General features: G+C 45.2%; 1 protein-coding gene across 1 annotated transcript in view; it reads right to left on the reverse strand.

Annotated features, from left to right (window-relative positions):
* Window positions 1-8,802, reverse strand: part of IGFBP1 (insulin like growth factor binding protein 1) — an 87,850-nt gene extending 79,048 nt beyond the window's left edge. Inside the window, exon 1 of the mRNA XM_056520278.1 lies at window positions 8,670-8,802. The gene's annotated coding sequence lies outside the window, so the exon portion shown is untranslated. The remainder of the gene's footprint in view (window positions 1-8,669) is intronic.
* Between the last annotated feature and the right edge of the window lie 10,176 nt (window positions 8,803-18,978).

An 18,978-nucleotide genomic window follows, 5' to 3' on the forward strand; every position in this document is an offset into this window, starting at 1 on the left:
AACTGATTAAATGACACATTCGCAGTTTCATACGCAGTTTCACAGTACCAGCCGTGTTTACTTACACGTGCATGGCTTCATATTTTAGACAAGCATATGATACTGACAGGATCTACCCAATAGCCCTCCCGGGTCAGGCCTGCACCACTGAGAGGGAAGACAAACTGACACACTACTCTGTCATTGTGCCGCTCTGTGGCCTACATAGGCTGCTGCCACCTCCAGACTGTGTCATTGTGTCTCCATATGATCTCATGCTGCTGGTAGCACATTAAACTCGTTAATCTCTTTAAACTCTTCAATTGACATCTCAAAAATCTCTTTAATCTCTTCAATTGTGACGCCATATGGTCTCCAGACCCTGCTGCCTCATCCAGACTCTGTCATTGTGCAGCTCTGCGGCAGTGATTCTAATTGCGACACCTGTAATCTGCATGTCATACTGAATAACAGTATTATTTCACTACTCCAGCACACTTCCTATGCGTGTTACGGCAAAAAAAGTGTTCTATACCCCTATTGAGGCTCTCTGTAGCCCAAATATAGCCGTTTTTGATAGCGATTCTCTGCAAATATTTTCGGTTCAAACCAAATTTTTTAGGAAAATTCAGCGAATCGGCCGAATCAAATTTTTTTAAAATTCGCCCATCTCTAGTGGGTACAAAAAAGGGGCGTGTCCCCGACATTTTCACAAAAACGCAACATATTTACTAAGGTTTTCACAGAAAATGTGGTGGATTTAAGCTGAGAAAAAACCCACAGACCAGAGCATATGTAAGGAAAAGTGCAAAATGTAGGGAAACATTAGTACATGCCGTGGCCCCCCTACCACCTGACGACCCACTTCCCCAATCCAGGACGACCCCTTACTCAGCCGCACAAAGATAACAGTGACTACAGCACTGATGGGACACAGTCAGGGGAATACACAACAATATAAGTGACTAACAGACATGGCCAGACAGACAAAACAGACATTGAAGAATAAGCAGCACATTTTTCTGGAGGGGATCCAACTGCTGGGACCCCCACCAATCACCTTGGTTCCAGTTGCTCTCCAGCTGTTAGAAAGCTATAACTCCCATCATGTCTGGAGAGCCTCAGGCATTATGGGAGTTGTAGTTTTGCAACAGATGGAGAGCCACAGATTAGGGTACAGCGTCACCCATCATCACTGCGGAACTAACAAGTGACTCCAGCTCTGATAGGACAGCCAGGAGAAAACACAATGATATCAGTGACCTGAGTGGTGTCTTCTCTGTTGTCTTTTCTTTTCTTCTTCATCTGGTCCAGCCGTCAGGACTTCTTCCAGCTCCATCTTCTCTGCAGAGTCTGACGCCCGGATATCATAGGTTCTCACTTTATACAGAGGATGAGGATCTACTGACAAAGGCAATGATTATTATTATTCTGCTAAATACTGTGCCCCCTGAATATAATACTGCCACACACTGTATCCCCTGAATATAAATGTCAGGATCCGGATACTGTGAGGATACTGGTGGTGGATCCTCTGTGTCAGTGGGGTGATGACGTGGGCCGTACCAGGGGAACGGAGTCTAAGGGGTTACTGGTTTTCACCAGAGCCCGTCGCAAAGCGGGATGGACTTGCAGCGGTAGGTAACCCCCAGGTCGTTCCACCCGATACCGACTCAACGCCAACTGACATCTGAGACAGGCGCTGTACAAGGGATTAGGCAAGAGCAAGGTCGGACGTAGCAGAAGGTCAGGGCAGGCAGCAAGGATCGTAGTCAGGGGCAACGGCAGAGGGTCTGGAACACTGGCTTGGGACATACAAGGAACGCTTTCACTGGCACAAGGGCAACAAGATCCGGCAATGCTGAGAAGGGGAAGTGAGGTAATATAGGTAAGTACACAGGTGAGAGCAATAATTGGGCCAGACGCCAATCAGTGGTGCACTGGCCCTTTAAATCGCAGAGAGCCGGCACGCGCGCGCCCTAGGGAGCGGGGCTGTGCGCGCCGGGACTGAGCCGTCGGGGAACAGGACGGGTAAGGAGACTGGGATGCGAGCCGCGAGCGGGCGTGTCCCGCTACACGGGTCGCATCCCCGCCGGTGACATTAATGCAACGCTCCCGGTCAGCGGGTCTGACCGGGGCGCTGCGAGAAGGTGAACGCCGCGAGCGCTCCGGGGAGGAGCGGGGACCCGGAGCGCTCGGCGTAACAATAAAACTATCATCCTCTGTACCTCCTGCATATAATACTGCCACCCACTGCACCCCCTGAATATAATACTGCCACACACTGTACCCCCCGAATATAATACTGCCACCGACTGTACCCCTAAATATAATACTGCCACCTACTGTACCCCCTGAATATAATTCTTCCACACACTGTACTCCCTGAATATAATACTGCCTCCTACTGTACCCCCTGAATATAATACTGCCACCCACTGTACCCCTTGAATATAATACTTCCACACACTGTATCACCTGCATATAATACTGCCACCAACTGTACCCCCTGAATATAATACTGCCACCTACTGTACCCCCTGAATATAATACTTCCACCTACTGTACCCCTGAATATAATACTGCCTCCTACTGTACCCCCTGAATATAATACTACCACCCACTGTACCCCCTGAATATAATACTGCCACCTACCGTACCCCCTGAATATAATACTGCCAACTACTGTACCCCCTGAATATAATACTGCCTCCTACTGTACCCCCTGAATATAATACTGCAACATACAGTACATACACACACATCATTCATACATACAGTACATACACACACATACATAATACATACATATACACATCATACATACACATAAACCCGCCGCCTCCAGATCCCCCCACAGAATACATCTCCACACATCATACATACATCTTGTTTACACACATCTATCATTCATACACACACATCATTCATACATCATACATACAGTACATGCACACACCATTCATACATCATGCATACAGTACATACACACACCATTCATACATCATACAAACAGTACATACACACACCATTCATACATCACACATACAGTACAAACACACATCATACATGCACACACATCAGCAAAATCTGCTGAAGCAAATCTGCAGCAAAAATATGCACACATGAACGCACCCTTACGCAATCTGCCGCTACATGATGTCTCAGAGTACACTGCATGTGCCCACGGTGACTCGCAGGTCCCTGTGTGGCTGCTTGTCAGTGGCAGATTGCTGTTGTGATCTTCACATAGGGGCGGGGGGGGGGGGGGGGGGGGAAACAGCAGGAGGCACTCTATAGAGTCAAGTCATCGGCGGATTTGCAGCGTAAAATACGCTGCGGATCTGTTACATGTAACCCTACCCTAATGTAAATTTGTGCAGGATGATTTATGATTAGAGAGGTTTCCACAATATATCATTTTTTTTCTCTAACTTAAAGGAATACTCCAGGATGCAAAAATTTTCATTCAGACTGCCGGCAGTAAAATAATAGATATATATACGCACCAGGGGAGCGGCCTCCGCCGCAATCTTTTTCCTGGTTGCCGGTGGTCGGTGAGTCACACTGCCTCTCAGCCTATCGCCGGCCGAGGCAGGACTTCGCTGCGGCCGGTGATTGTCAGTATGCCTCACCAACCACCAGCAACCAGGAAAAGGATCGCGGCAGAGGCCGCTCCCCTGGAGGCACCAGGGGAGTGACAGCAGGTATGCAGGGCCGTTTGAAGGAATTTGGGGGCCCCAAGCAAAATAGACATGGAGGCCCGCCACCTTACGCACGCAAAGCCTACAGGAACCACAGCATAGCCATACAGATTAAGTTCACACACACTTTATAAAGGAGGTTTACAGCGCCATTTTCATGCACATTAAATGCAACAGCAGTATTTGCACTGTGCGATCATTGTATGTTGAAACCATTGGATGTTGGGACCATAACTCTATGGAAACCTGGTAATTGGTTTTGAAGCCCCAAAATGTCATCCAAAATAGGAAAAGGTGAGGATTAAAGAAAAATAAGTAGATAACTAATACAGATAAAGCAAATCCTTTCATATAAAAGTAAGAAAGATCTGCTGGGAGCTGTAAATCTGTCAGTTATTTCCCATCCAGAGTGCCTCCAGCTGTTGCAAAACTACAACTCCCAGCATGACTGGACAGCCAAAGGCTGTCCAGGCATGCTGGGAGTTGTAGGTTTGCAACAGCTGGAGGGACCCTGGTTTTGACAGACTGGTCTATATAGAGGACAGGAGCTTCTTCAGGAACCTGTACAGTACACACGAAATGTAGCCGCCCTCACCTGGTGTCCAAAAGGAGCAGCTAACCCTGGCACAGGTAGAGTGCAGAACATGTAATACCTTCCTGTACTGTAGGGGGCGCTACCAGACACCAGTCAGTGCATACACTTCAGTAATACAGGTAAAGAGTACAGATCATGTAATACCTCCCTGTATTGTAAGGGGCACTACCAGACAGCCAGTCAGTGCATACGGTATGGGGGGCACTACCTGCCTACTGGGGGGGGGGTTTAATCTTGGGGTAGTACATGCCTGCTGGGGGAGGGGGTTAATCTGGGGGTACTACCTTCCTACTGGGGGTGAAGGGGTTAATCTGGGGGTACTACCTGCCCCCCCAGTAGGAAGGTTGTACCCCCAGATTACCCCCCCTTGTAGACAGGCAGTACCCCCCAGATTAACCCCCCCCCTCCCTTGTAGGAAGGTAGTACCCCAAGATTCACCCCTTCCCTCCCTTGTAGGAAGGCAGTACCCCCCCAGATTAAACCCCTCCTTCTCCCCTGTAGGAAGGTAGTACCCCCCCCTCAAGATTAACCCCCCCCTCCTTGTAGGAAGGTAGTACCCTCCAGATTAAGCCCCCCCTCCCTTGTAGGAAGGTAGTACCCCGCAGATTAACCCCCCTCCCTTGTAGGAAGGTAGTACCCCACAGATTAACCCCCCCCCACCCTTGTTGGAAGGTAGTACCCCCCAGATTACCCCCCTTGTGGGAAGGTAGTACCCCCAAGATTAACCCCCCCCCCTTGTAAGAAGGTAGTACCCCCCCCATCCCTTGTGGGAAGGTAGTACCCCCCAGATTAACCCCCCCTTGTGGGAAGGTAGTACCCCCCAAGATTAACCCCCCCCCCCATGTAGGAAGGTAGTACCCCCCATATTAACCCCCCCTCCCTTGTAGGAAGGTAGCAACCCGCAGATTACCCCTCCCATCCCTTGTAGGAAGGTAGTACCACCAAGATTAACCCCCCTCCCTTGTAAGAAGGTAGTACCCCTCAGATTAACCCCCTCCCTTGGAGGGAGTTAGTACCCCATAGATTAACCCCCTCCCTTGTAGGAAGGTAGTACCCCCCAGATTAACCCCCCCTCCTCCCTTGTAGGAAGGTAGTACCCCCACAGATTAACCCCCCCTCCCTGTAGGAAGGTAGTATGTCGGTACCCCAGATTAACCCCCTCCCCTCCTCCCCCCAGACCCAGTAGGCACGTAGTTTAGAACTTTAAATAACATAGCATTTACTCACTGTCACTATCGCAGCACTAAACACCGCGCACGGAAATCCTGTGACCAGGCTGTGAGTTCACGTCACGTCACGCTCTAGGGCCGGCGTAAGGACGTCAGCCCTTGAATTATGGGACTCAGCGCGGTGACGTCATGACGGTGATGTGCAAAATTACACATCCTGGACTGAGTGAAGGTGAGCCAGAGCGGGGCACAAAAAGGAGCCGGAGACAGGGACTTCAGTCTCTGCTTCCCGCTCCAGGCAGGGTCTCGCACTGCTGGCCCGTCAGGCCGACAGGGAGAGCTGCCTGCAGAACAGTATAGCGCAGGAGGACAGGCAGAGACCGGCTCTGCTCGGGGGCCCCGGGCCAGCTCGGGGCCCCAAGCAATTGCTTGGTTTGCCTGTCCTCTTGCGACGGGCCTGCAGGTATGTATATTTATTATTTTACTGCCGGCAGTCTGAATGAAAATTTTTGTATCCTGGAGTACTCCTTTAAGATATTTACTGTAAGCCAGTGTTTTCTAACCATGGCACCTCCAGCTGTTGCAAAACTACAACTCCCAGCATGCCCAGACATGCGCTTCATGCCCCTTTTCTAACACCCACTCACCCCCCCCCCCCCCCCCGTCCTCCTCCATGCTCCTTTTCCAACACTTTCCCCTTCTCCATGCTCCTTTTTCATGGGGGTATTGGAAAAGGAGGTCAGAGAGGGGGGGGGGGGTATTCATGCTCCACCCCCCTGTCCTCCTCCAAGGTTCCTTTTCCAATCCCCCCCCCCAATCTGTCCTCCATGTTCCCCCCCCCCCCCTGTCATACTCCATGCCAGTGTTTCCCAAACAGGGTGCCTCCAGCTGTGGCCAAACTACAACTCCCAGCATGTCCAGTCAGTCTTTGGCTGTCCAGGAATGCTGGGAGTTGTAGTTTGGCCACAGCTGAAGGTACCCTGGTTGAGAAACACTGCTCCATGCTCTTCTAGCCAGCAAACCCTCCCCCGCCACTCTCACCTCTGACCCTCCGTCATTCTTTTCCAGCCTCGTCCACCTCCTCACCTTGCGGGGAGGATGCACCCTCTCTAGGCGGCAGCGGGATGTCCTAGTCCTCCTGCGCAGCTGGGGCAGGGACCGTGTAGTCAGGTGCGTGCTTCCGACGTCTGCTGCTCTTAAAGCGGCAGTGTCCCTTCCCCCAGCCAACTTTACTTGGGGTCGGGCGACCGGACTAAATGAGGGCATCCTTCAGCGCCACCAGAATAGGGGGTCTCTCGGCGAGCAGAACTGCCAGGGAGGGTTTTTCTTTTGTAAATATGGCAAGGGGGGCCCTGAGGGCCCCCCAGGTGTAGGGGCCCGATCGCCATGGCGACCGTTGCGACCTCTATAGCTATGCCACTGATCAGAGCCCTTATGTTTCAATGTGTCTACGTTGTGCTTCACACTGTAAGCAGGGGTATGTCAGGATCTTACATAGTTACATATGGGGAGATTGATCAGAACCTGTGCAGAGGAAAAGTTGACCCATTGCCCATAGCAACCAATCAGATCGCTTCTTTCATTTTTCAGAGGCCTTATTTAAAAACAAAAGCAGTGATCTAATTGGTTGCTATGGGCAACTAATCAACTTTATCTCTGAACAGGTTTTGATCAATCTCCCCCATAGTTTTTAATGTCGAAAAAAAGAAAAAAGTCCATCAAGTTAAATTTATAATCCTACTATATTGATCCAGAGGAGAGCAAAACAATAAAAAAATAAAACCACATGAGGGTGATGTCAGTTACCCCATGGCAGAGTATGAATTCCTTCCTGATTTCAATATGGCAATCAGAATAAATCCCTGGTTCAACATTGTATCCACATAAATCTAGCATCAATGATTTTAATAACTTGTAGAAAAACATCTAGGTCCCCTTGAACTTGTTTATTGAGTCAGACATCACTACATCACGTGGCAAAGAGTTCCATAGTCTCACTGATCTTACAGAAAATAATTTCTGTCTGTGATGTTGGGGAAACCTTCTTTCCTCTAGACACAGAGGATGCCTCCTTGTCATAGTTACCGGTCCCGGTTTAAAAAGATCACTAGAAAGATCTCTGTACTGTCCATTCATATAATTGTACATTGTGATCAAATCGCCCCTAAGACCCCTTTTCTCCAAACTAAATAACCTCAAGCTTGATAACCTGTCTTGGTCCTGTAATCCTCCCATCCCATTAATTATCTTTTTTGCCCTCCTCTGCACCCTCTCCAGTTCAGCCATGTCCTTCTTATATACAGGTGCCCATAATGGGACACAATACTCCATATGTGGTCTGACTTATGATTTATTATGTTCCTGTCCCGAGGCTCTATGCCTCTCTTGATACATCTCATGACTTTCTGAGCCTTGGCAGCCGCTGCCTGGCACTGATCACTAAAGTTTAGCTTACTGTGCACCAATATTCCCAAGTCCTTTTAGGTAGAAGTTTTTTTTTATAATGTTTTATTATTTAGCACATAATTGTACATGTTATTTTTATGGCCAAAGATCATAACCTTACATTCATCCAGAGTAAACCTAATATCCCCCACATCCCTCTGTAATATTATGTTACCCTCCTTTGTAATGATCACCTTACCAAGTGTAGTGTCATCTACAAATATAGAAATTCTACTCTGTAATCCCTCTACAAAGTCATTAATAGGAATATTGAAAAGAAGTAGACCCTGTACTGATCCCTGCAGTACTATTTGTGCTGTCATCCAACCAGAGTAAGTTCCATTGATACCCACCCTCTACTTCTTATCACCAGTAGTTACAAACCTATATATATATATATATATATATATATATATATATATATATATATATATATATATGTATGAAGGAATATCCACAGCACACAGGTATCCGTAAATATCAAAAAAAGGGATTTATTCCATCAAAGCAAATAAGTGTCACAGAACGTTTCAACCAGCTCTCCTGGTCTTTTTCAAGCTCAGTATACATAGTGAATCACACACCTTTTATAGGGGTATAAATCAAATACCAATAGTGAAACAATAATACAATCAGTGTATAAAAAATTCAAAGAAAGTGTATATAATAAATCATCAGTGTACAGAAAATTATCAAAATGTGTATACAAAATAAATATCAATATATAAATCACACATTTCATAATAGTGCACATATTCAATACTCATATTTACTCACACCTCCTAAATGATGATGGATGATGATTGTAAATATCTTAAAAACAATAAATACAGTGGTCTAGGGAGCGCTCACTCACCCGGACTCCATAGTAACTCTGTTTGTAAACATTATAACTGCGCATGCACGTCGCACCGTTCAAACAGTGCATGTAAATCACATCATGTCCGGTGGGATATATCTGGCCAGGGGAGCATGTGGGTTGTCATAGCAACCCGTCTGCAGCTGCGCACAGCTACATCTCCTGACGGGGCCATATCTATATAGATTAGAGACTCCATGCATGCGTATTAAATTCACTAAGGGCATGTGAAAGCCTGGCAAGCCCAAAACATGGATGAATGAAATAAATAAAGTAAATAGCTAGTGCCTGGTCCTCTGACGTGCACACATTCTTGGTTCTACATACCAAATAATGAATCGGAGTGAGGTGAGTATATGTGCCCAGCGCTGCCCACCATTGATGTGCCCAGCGCCAAACCCTCAGGATACATGTCCCCCTCGAGATCACCAAATAGGTGACATCAAGGGGGCACATGCATCCACCCCCTCTATCTCCACAACCTACTCGGTTGTAAGCTTAAAAAACAGAGCATTGTTGTGTGGGACTACAACAGTCCAGGACCCATTAGGCACAACAAATAAACCAAATCAAAAATAAAAATGTAAAAAATATTTAAATAAAAAATAAATAAAAAGAAAAATTTATAAAAATGAAATAAAATTTTACGAAAACACGTGACTACCCTAATCTACACTTCTAAAGCCATATCACCACATCCAACATGTGTATAACAGTTAGAGATATTTATTTTTCATTATTTATCCATATAAATTCAATAAAGGCTGTGTTGGTCCAGTGAGTAGAGATTCTTCTCCCAATTTGTCACTGTAAAAAAAAGCCAGAAATACATAAATTAATATCACAGTATAAATCTCACATATCACAATGTATACTAAGTATACAGATACAGATGCATCAATACTCCGGGCTGTATCAGAGAAATTTTAAAATCTACACTTAAACCATTAGGTTTCAATGAACCAAGCTAAAAAATCCATTTTAATTCTTGTCGTTTGAGTATGGCTTGTCTATCCCCTCCCCTCTTCAAGGGGGGGGGGACATGATCAATTACTGTATCATGAACCACAGTGTACTCTCAGTGTGACCCAAGTCAGCAAAATGTTTTGGCACAGGTAAGTCTATTTTTCTTTTTCTGATGGTATATCTATGATGGTTTAACCTTGTTTCATGTCTCATGTGGTCTCCCCTATATATAGGAGACCACATGGGCACCACAGTGCATAAATCACATAGGAAGAATTTCCAGCCTATACCTCTGAAATGCAAAACACTGTGCCCCTCATATATAGTAATAATGCCCCATCCTGTGCCCCACATATTATAATTATAACCTGTCCTGTTCCCCCCACATAATAATAATGCCCTCTGTCCTGTGCCCCTTGCATATAATGCCCCCTGTGCTGTGCCCTCACATATAATGCCTCCGTCATGTTCCCCTCATAAATTATGCCCCCTGTCCTGCCCCCTCAGCGGGCATTATATGTGAGGGGCACAGGACATGGGGCATTATATGTGAGGTGCACAGGACAGAGGGTATTATAAGTGAGGTGCACATGACAGGGGGGCATTATAAGTCAGGGGCGCATGTCAGGGGGGCATTATATGTGAGGGGCACATGACAGGGGGGCATTATAAATAAGGGGCAAATGTCAGGGGGCCATTATATGGGCTCATGACAGAAGGGGCCCTGTCATGTGCCCCCACATATAATGCCCCCTGACATGTGCCCCTCCCATATAATGCCCCCCTGTCATGTGCCCCTCATATATAATACTCCCTGTCAAGGTGGCCCTCACATAATGCCCCCATGTTCTGTGCCCCTCACATATAATGCCCCCTGTCCTGCCCCCCAGGGGGCATTATATGTGAGGGGCACAGGACATGGGGCATTATGGACATGGGACATGGGGCATAAGAACTATTAATGCAGGGGCACAGGACAGGGGGCATTATAAGTCAGGGGCACATGAAAGGGGGACATTGCCCCTGACTTATAATGACGTCATTGCCTCGGCCTGCTGTGGATGGCATCCCCGTGGCTCACACTGCAGGAATGGAGCAACCTGAGGGAATGGTGGAGCAGGACAGCTGACAGCTGGATCCGCTACTGTACCTCTCCCAGTGGTTGGTTCACTAGGCTTGGAAACCAGGTTAATAAATTGTAGTTTATTGAAAGCACATATCAATGCGTTTCTGGCCCGGAATGGGTGTCAGGAAAAGGTGCTGATGTAGGGCCTTTTGCTGACGAAGGGCCCATTCTGGGCCAGAAACACAATGATGTGTGCTTTCAATAAACTAAAATTAATGCATTAATCTGGTTTCCAAGCCAGGTGAACCAACCACTGGGAGAGGTCTGGCGTTTAAAACAGTTCCATTTTTGTTTTTTTCCACTTGTGCCTAATTTTTGAACAGGCCTGTGAAAAATGAAAAAAGAGATCTGATTGGTTGCTATGGGCAACTCAGTAACTTTTTCTCTGGACAAGTTTTAATAAATCTCCCCCAATGGGGGATATTTATCAAAACCTGTGCAGTGGAAATAATAATAATAATTTTATTTATATAGCGCCTACAGATTCTGCAGCGCTTACAATAAAGGAAAATAGGAAAAGGAAAATAGGAAAAGGAAAAAAGGAAAAGTTGCCCATAGCAACCAATCAGATTGCTTCTTTCATTTTAATTGGTTGCTATTGGCAACTGGTCAACTTTTCCTCTGGACAGGTTTTGATGAATTTCCCCTAAAACATATAGAAAGTAAGGTTATTTGAGGTCACGCTGCATGAGTTGTAGTCATAGAACAAACACTGAGGCACTCTATGCTAGAATATGAGAAAAGGGATATTTGGATACTGGGCATGTGATCTTCCTTTTGTTGCACTGTTGGACGGTTGCAAAGTATTGTTAATGTTTCTTGTCTTAAAAGGTCCATGCTTATGAAATAAGGCACAATTGCTGCCATTACAGTGGCCCCTCAAGTTACAATATTAATTGGTTCTGGAACGACCATTGTATGTTGAGACCAGAACTCTATGGAAACCTGGTAATTGGTTCCAAAGGCACCAAAATGTCATCCAAAAATAGGAAAAAATTAGAATCAAAGAAAAATAAGTAGATACCTAATACAGATAAAGCAAATCCTTACATATAAAAGTAAGAAAGATCTACTGGAACCTGTAAATCACTGTCCATGTCAGTGTTTCCCAAGCAGGGAGCCTCCAGCTGTTGCAAAACTACAACTCCCAGCATGCCCGGACAGCCAAAGGCTGTCCGAGCATCCTGGGAGTTGTAGTTTTGCAACAGCTGGGGGCACCCTGCTTGGGAAACACTGGTCTATGTAGAGGACAGGAGCTTCTTCAGGATCCTGTACAGTAAACGCAATATCCTAAAAAAGTAACATGGAGCCGCCCTTACCTGGTGTCCAAAGGAGCAGTAAATCCTGGAACAGGTAAAGAGTAGTACAGAACATGTTGTACCTCCCTGTACTGTAGGGGGAGCTACCAGACACCAGTCAGGGGTTTTACCAGTGAATGCCCATTCTGATTGGTCTGTTCTTCCGGCCATTGACGCGTTTCACAGATCTGTACTGTCCGTAGCATTGTATGTTGAGTCTGGTTTCAACTTACAATGGTCCAGAAAAGACCATTGTATGTTGAAACTATTGTATGTTGAGGCCATTGTAAGTTGAGGGATCACTGTATTTGCACTCCATAGAGATTGACCCCCCCCCCCCCCTATCACAGGAGAATGAATGAAGAAGGAAGATTCCCTAGCTGGATCACAGACTTGCTAAGGCTCAGCGCTAGCAGGACAAGTAAGCTGTACTGGGCTTGTCAGTGAGCCAAATAATAATACAAATAATAATAATAACAATAACAACCATCATCATCATTATTATAAATGCCCCATTCATGCATCATAACTTTTTGACAGTAGCTTCTTATTGGTTAATGGTGTATACCTCTTCAAATGTTTTACTAGCGCTATTTCCTAGAAAATAGTGATCCAATTCAACATACAATTATCATTACGTTAAGGCATTTTATGTTTTCACCTTAGGGTTATAGTACACATTAAAATCCAGCAGAATGCAGCTTAGTGTAGTATAAAGTAATCCCTTCCTTATTAACGTAATACATACAAACAATAGAAGAAGAAAACTGAATCACTTAGACTTAAAGGAGTAGTCCAGTAGGGAACCCAGTGGTGAACAACTTATCCCCTATCCTAAGGATAGGGGATAAGGTGCAGATCGTGGGGGGCCCGACCGCTGGGGGCCCCCTGCGATCTCCTGTACGGAGCCCCGACAGCCCGCGGGAAGGGGGCGTGTCGACCTCCGCACGAAGCGGCGGCCGACACGCCCCCTCAATACAACTCTATGGCAGAGCCGAAGCACTGCCTTCGGCAATCTCCGGCTCTGCCATTGAGATGTATTGAGGGGGCGTGTCAGCCGCCGCTTCGTGCGGGGGTCGACACCTGCTATCTGGCCGGAGAGCCTGGCCCCCGTACAGAGAGATCGCAGGGGGCCCCAGCGGTCGGACCCCCCGCGATCTCAAACTTATCCCCTATCCTTAGGATAGGGGATACGTTTTTCACCACTGGACTACCCCTTTAAAGAGGTACTCCAGTGAAAAACAATTTGTTTCATATCAACTGGCTCCAGAAACAGATTTGTAAATTACTTCTATTAAAAAATATTAATCTTCCATTACTTTACAGCTGCTGTATACTACAGAGGAAGTTGACTTGTTCTTTCCAGTTTGACCACAGTGCTGTCTGCTGACACCTCTGTCCGTGCCAGGAACTGTCCAGAGCAGGAACAAATCCCCATACCAAACCTTTCCTGCACTGTGGTCAGACTGGAAAGAACTATACAACTTTTTCTGTAGTGGAAAGAAATGGAGTTGTCCAGAGCAGGATATAGTTAGTACGGTCGAAAAAAGACATATGTCCATCAAGTTCAACCAGGGAATTAAGGGGTAGGGGTGTGGCGCGATATTGGGGAAGGGATGGGATTTTATATTTCTTCATAAGCATTAATGTTATTTTGTTCCATAAATGTATCTAATCCTGTTTTAAAGCTGTTAATTGTTCCTACTGTGACCAGTTCCTGAGGTAGACCGTTCCATAAATTCACAGTCCTCACGGTAAAGAAGGCGTGTCGCCCCTTGAGAATAAACTTTTTCTTCTCCAGACGGAGGGAGTGTCCCCTCGTCCTTTGGGGGGGTTTAACCTGGAACAGTTTTTCTCCATATTTTTTGTATGGGCCATTAATATACTTATATACGTTTATCATATCCCCCCTTAAACGTCTCTTCTCAAGACTAAACAATTGTAACTCCTTCAATCGCTCCTCATAGCTAAGATGTTCCATGCCCCATATTAGTTTAGTCGCGCGTCTCTGCACCCTTTCCAACTCCGCAGTGTCCCTTTTATGGACAGGTGCCCAAAACTGAACAGCATATTCCAGGTGAGGCCGTACCAATGCTTTATAAAGGGGGAGTATTATGTCCCTGTCCCTTGAGTCCATGCCTCTTTTTATACATGACAATATCCTGCCGGCTTTGGAAGCAGCAGCCTGACATTGCATGCTATTCTGTAGTCTGTGATCTACAAGTACACCCAGATCCTTCTCTACCAGTGACTCTGCCAGTTTAATCCCCCCCTAAGACATACGATGCATGCAGGTTATTAGTACCCAGATGCATAACTTTACATTTATCCACATTGAACCTCATTTGCCAAGTGGATGCCCAGACACTTAGTCTATCCAAGTCATCCTGTAACTTATGCACATCCTCTATAGACTGTACCGTGCTACAAAGCTTGGTGTCATCTGCAAAGATAGAAACAGAGCTGTTAATACCATCCTCTATATCATTGATAAATAAATTAAACAACAGCGGGCCCAGTACTGAACCTTGGGGTACACCACTAATTACCGGGGACCAATCAGAGTACGAATCATTGACCACCACTCTCTGGGTACGATCCATGAGCCAGTGTTCAATCCAGTTACAAACTAAAGTTTCCAAGCCCAAGGACCTTAACTTACCTGTCAGACGTCTGTGAGGGACAGTATCAAACGCTTTGGCAAAATCCAGAAACACTATATCCACAGCCATTCCTCTGTCAAGGCTTCTACTCACCTCTTCATAAAAGCAAATTAGATTGGTTTGACAACTTCTATCCTTAGTAAACCCATGCTGGCTATCACTTATAATACAATTATCCCCTATGTATTCCTGTATGTAATCCCTTATAAGTCCTTCAAACAATTTACCCACAATGCACGTTAAACTTACCGGTCTATAGTTTCCTGGGGAAGACCTAGAGCCCTTCTTGAAGATTGGCACCACATTCGCCTTGCGCCAGTCCCTTGGCACAATACCAGACACCATAGAATCTCTAAATATCATGAACAGGGGTACAGATATTACTGAACTTACCTCTCTAAGAACTCTTGGGTGTAGTCCATCCGGCCCTGGGGATTTGTTTACATTTATATCACTTAACTTACCTTGTACCATCTCTACATTAAGCCAGTTCAGTACATTACATGATGTGTTACCAGCACTGACCTGGCCAATGTCAGCTCTTTTTTCCCTAGTATATACAGAACTAAAGAACCCATTCAGTAGCTCCGCCTTCTCTTGATCGCCTGTGACAACCTCCCCATTATCATTATTAAGGGGTCCTACATGCTCTGTCCTTTTTTTTTTTGCATTTATATATCTAAAAAAATATTTAGGATTAGTTTTGCTTTCTTTGGCCACCTGTCTCTCATTTTGAATTTTTGCTGTTTTTATTACATTTTTACAGATTTTATTAAGCTCTTTGTACTGTTTAAATGTTATCGCTGACCCATCAGATTTGTATTTTTTGAAGGCAATTTTTTTGTTGTTTATTGCTCTTTTAACATCATGTGTCAGCCATGTAGGATTTAGTTTTAATCGTTTATATTTGTTCCCCTTTGGTATATATTTAGCTGTATAGTTATTTAGAGTTGATTTAAAGATGTCCCATTTACCTTCTGTATCAGTATTTGAGAACACCTCCCCCCAGTCTATGTCCTGTAGTGCAGCCCTCAGCCCAGGGAAGTTTGCCTTTTTAAAGTTATATGTTTTTGCCTTCCCCGCCTGTCTTTGTTTTCTACATTTTAAGTCAAAAGTAACTATATTGTGGTCGCTATTACCAAGGTTTTCCCGCACAGTTACATTACCAATCAGCTCTGCGTTGTTGGAAATGATCAGATCCAACAAGGCATCACTTCTTGTTGGGTCCTCCACAAACTGGCCCATAAAATTATCCTGCAATAAATTTAGGAATTGTCGCCCCTTTGTAGTTTTAGCCAACCCCGGACCCCAATCTATATCTGGATAGTTAAAATCTCCCATTATTACCACTGTAATATTATTACCTGCCCGGGCGGCCCTCTCTATTTGTTTATGAAGCCGAACATCTATCTCTTCAGTGATATTAGGGGGTCTGTAGATTACCCCAAATATTATTTTTTCAGTATTTCCCTCTTTTTGTAATTCTACCCAAAGTGATTCCATCTCCTCAAAATCATCACACACCATGGCATCGTTCACACTGACTTTCATACCACTTCTTACATACAGACAGACTCCACCACCTTTTCTGTTCATTCCATCCTTGCGAAACAATATAAACCCCTGCAGATTGACAGCCCAGTCATGCGAGGAGTCCAGCCATGTCTCAGTGACCCCAACTATATCAATATGTTCCTCCAGTATAAAGGCCTCAAGCTCCCCCATTTTATTTGCTAGGCTTCTGGCATTTGTGAACATACACTTTACATTTCCATCCTTTATGTTATTGGGGTTAATGGGATTCAAGGGTGTAAGTTTTATTTTCCTATGAAGCCTATTCCTATTAACTATTCTAACCCCTCCCTCCGGTCCACCCCCAGGTACATTTATAATTCCCACCTCTCTATCTACACTATCTTCCCCCTCTTTGCTGTAGGTTCCCTCCCCCCAAGTCCCTAGTTTAAACACTCCTCCACCCTTCTAGCCATCTTCTCCCCAAGCAAAGCTGCACCCTCCCCATTGAGGTGCAGCCCGTCCCTACGGTAGAGCCGGTAACCGACAGCGAAGTCAGCCCAGTTCTCCATGAACCCAAACCCTTCCTTCCTACACCAGCTTCTGAGCCACTTGTTTACCTCCCTGATCTCCCGCTGCCTCTCTGGTGTGGCTCGTGGTACTGGTAGTATTTCAGAAAATAGTACCTTGGAGGTCCTTGCCTTAAGCTTGCGGCCTAAGTCCCTGAAATCATTTTTAAGGACACTCCACCTACCTCTTACTTTGTCATTGGTGCCAATATGTACCATGACTGCTGGGTCCTCTCCAGCCCTGCCCAGCAACCTGTCAACCCGATCCGCGATGTGCCGAACTCGTGCACCAGGCAGACAACACACTGTTCGGCGATCCCGGTCTTTGTGACAGATTGCCCTGTCTGTCCCCCTAATAATTGAGTCCCCCACCACTAGTACCTGTCTGGCCTGCCCTGTACTCCTCCCTCCCTCCTTACTGGAGCAGACACCCCCCTGGCGGTCAGAGGCGGTATCCTGCTGCAGTTCTGCTAGCTCTGTAATGGCATCCCCCTCATCTGCCAAGCGGGCAAACTTGTTGTGGTGTGCCAGTTCAGGACTAGCCTCCCTGACACTTTTTCCCCTACCCCTCTTTCTAACTGTAACCCAGCTAACTGCCTGACTGTCCTGCAACTCCGTCCCACTGTCCTCCCCCACCTCTATTCCCGAGAGTGCCTGCTCAGTGAGCACGAGACTCCTCTCCATGTTAATGCTTCTCATTGTTGCCAGTCGCCCCTCTAGATCCAGGATCTGGGCTTCCAAACGGACAACTAGCACACATCTCGCACAACAATATGCACCCTCAAACTGTTGTTCAAGGATTGCATACATTGAACATGATGTACATTGGACTGCATTTTCCAACATGGAGGCCATCTAGTTATGGGGATTTCACAAATGTATAGGAAAAAACAGACAGTCAAAATGACACTTAAAATTTTTTGTAGACCTTGTGGGTTCAGAAATTAACACTCACAGCGATCTCAACCTCCTGCTTTCAAACTCCTGTTTTTGTAACTCCTCTTTCACGCCCCCTCTTACACAGCAACACTCAGAAGAGCAAGCTCTCAATAAGAGTCCCAAGCTAAGATTTATACACCTGTGCCCAATCTACTCCTCCTCCCCCTAGAGGTGGAACAGAGAAAAAAAAATAAATAAAAAAAAATTAAAAAGGGTGTTTAAACTCTAACAGTTATCCCACTATGTGCAAAAGAGAAAAACTTACCCAAAATATGAATGTAGACTATAGGCAGTCACACCCACTCCACAGATTCACTCCGCACAACAGATAATCACAGTTTTTGTAACTCCTCTTTCACACCCCCTCATACACAGCAACACTCAGAAGAGCAAGCAATAAGATATTTATTCAGCGGTAACTGTGGGTGATGACAAGGTGACGCGTTTCAGCCGCACTCAGCAGCCTTAGTCATACAAAACAATAGTGCAAGTGGCTTGCTTATATGGGGGTGGAAAAATGGGGTCCGCCCCGATGGGAGTATTCACAGGGCTTAACCCATTATTCACCTCCATCCAGCAAGTATAGTACATATAGTAAAAACGCACATATAGTGTGAACAATAGTCAACATATTAAAACACTTGGGTTACAAGCAATAATGTAGAAAAAGACATACGTTAGTACTAAAAATACAAGAACAAATTACAAAATGTCAGATAACATATATACATGTGCGATCCCAAAATGGAAGAGGAAAAAAGGGAGAATTTCCAATAGAAAAATCTATATAAATATTACCCTATATAATATCATATGAATCTGGATGAATTCAAGTAACCTATATGGTTGTATATACTACCATAGGACATGAAAGAAATTTAAAAAAAAATTTGTTTATTTTTTATATTCCAATTATATAGTAGGATCGCAAATGGATATACGGACTAATATGGAACAATTGAATTGTCTCAAAAATATCCCCACATGTGGTATAAATATTGTTTAATACTCAGTTATGCATATGCTATTAATTATCATATGTGCGGGAAATGATTGTGGGAAAAAGAATTTATTTATATAAAAATAAAATAAAATTCCCCCCAAACTCCAAGGAAAACCAAAAATTTATAATTTTATACGGGAACAACAGCAGA

This window comes from Hyla sarda, chromosome 5 (genome assembly GCF_029499605.1).
Source record: "Hyla sarda isolate aHylSar1 chromosome 5, aHylSar1.hap1, whole genome shotgun sequence".
NCBI classification, from domain to species: Eukaryota; Metazoa; Chordata; class Amphibia; order Anura; family Hylidae; genus Hyla; species Hyla sarda.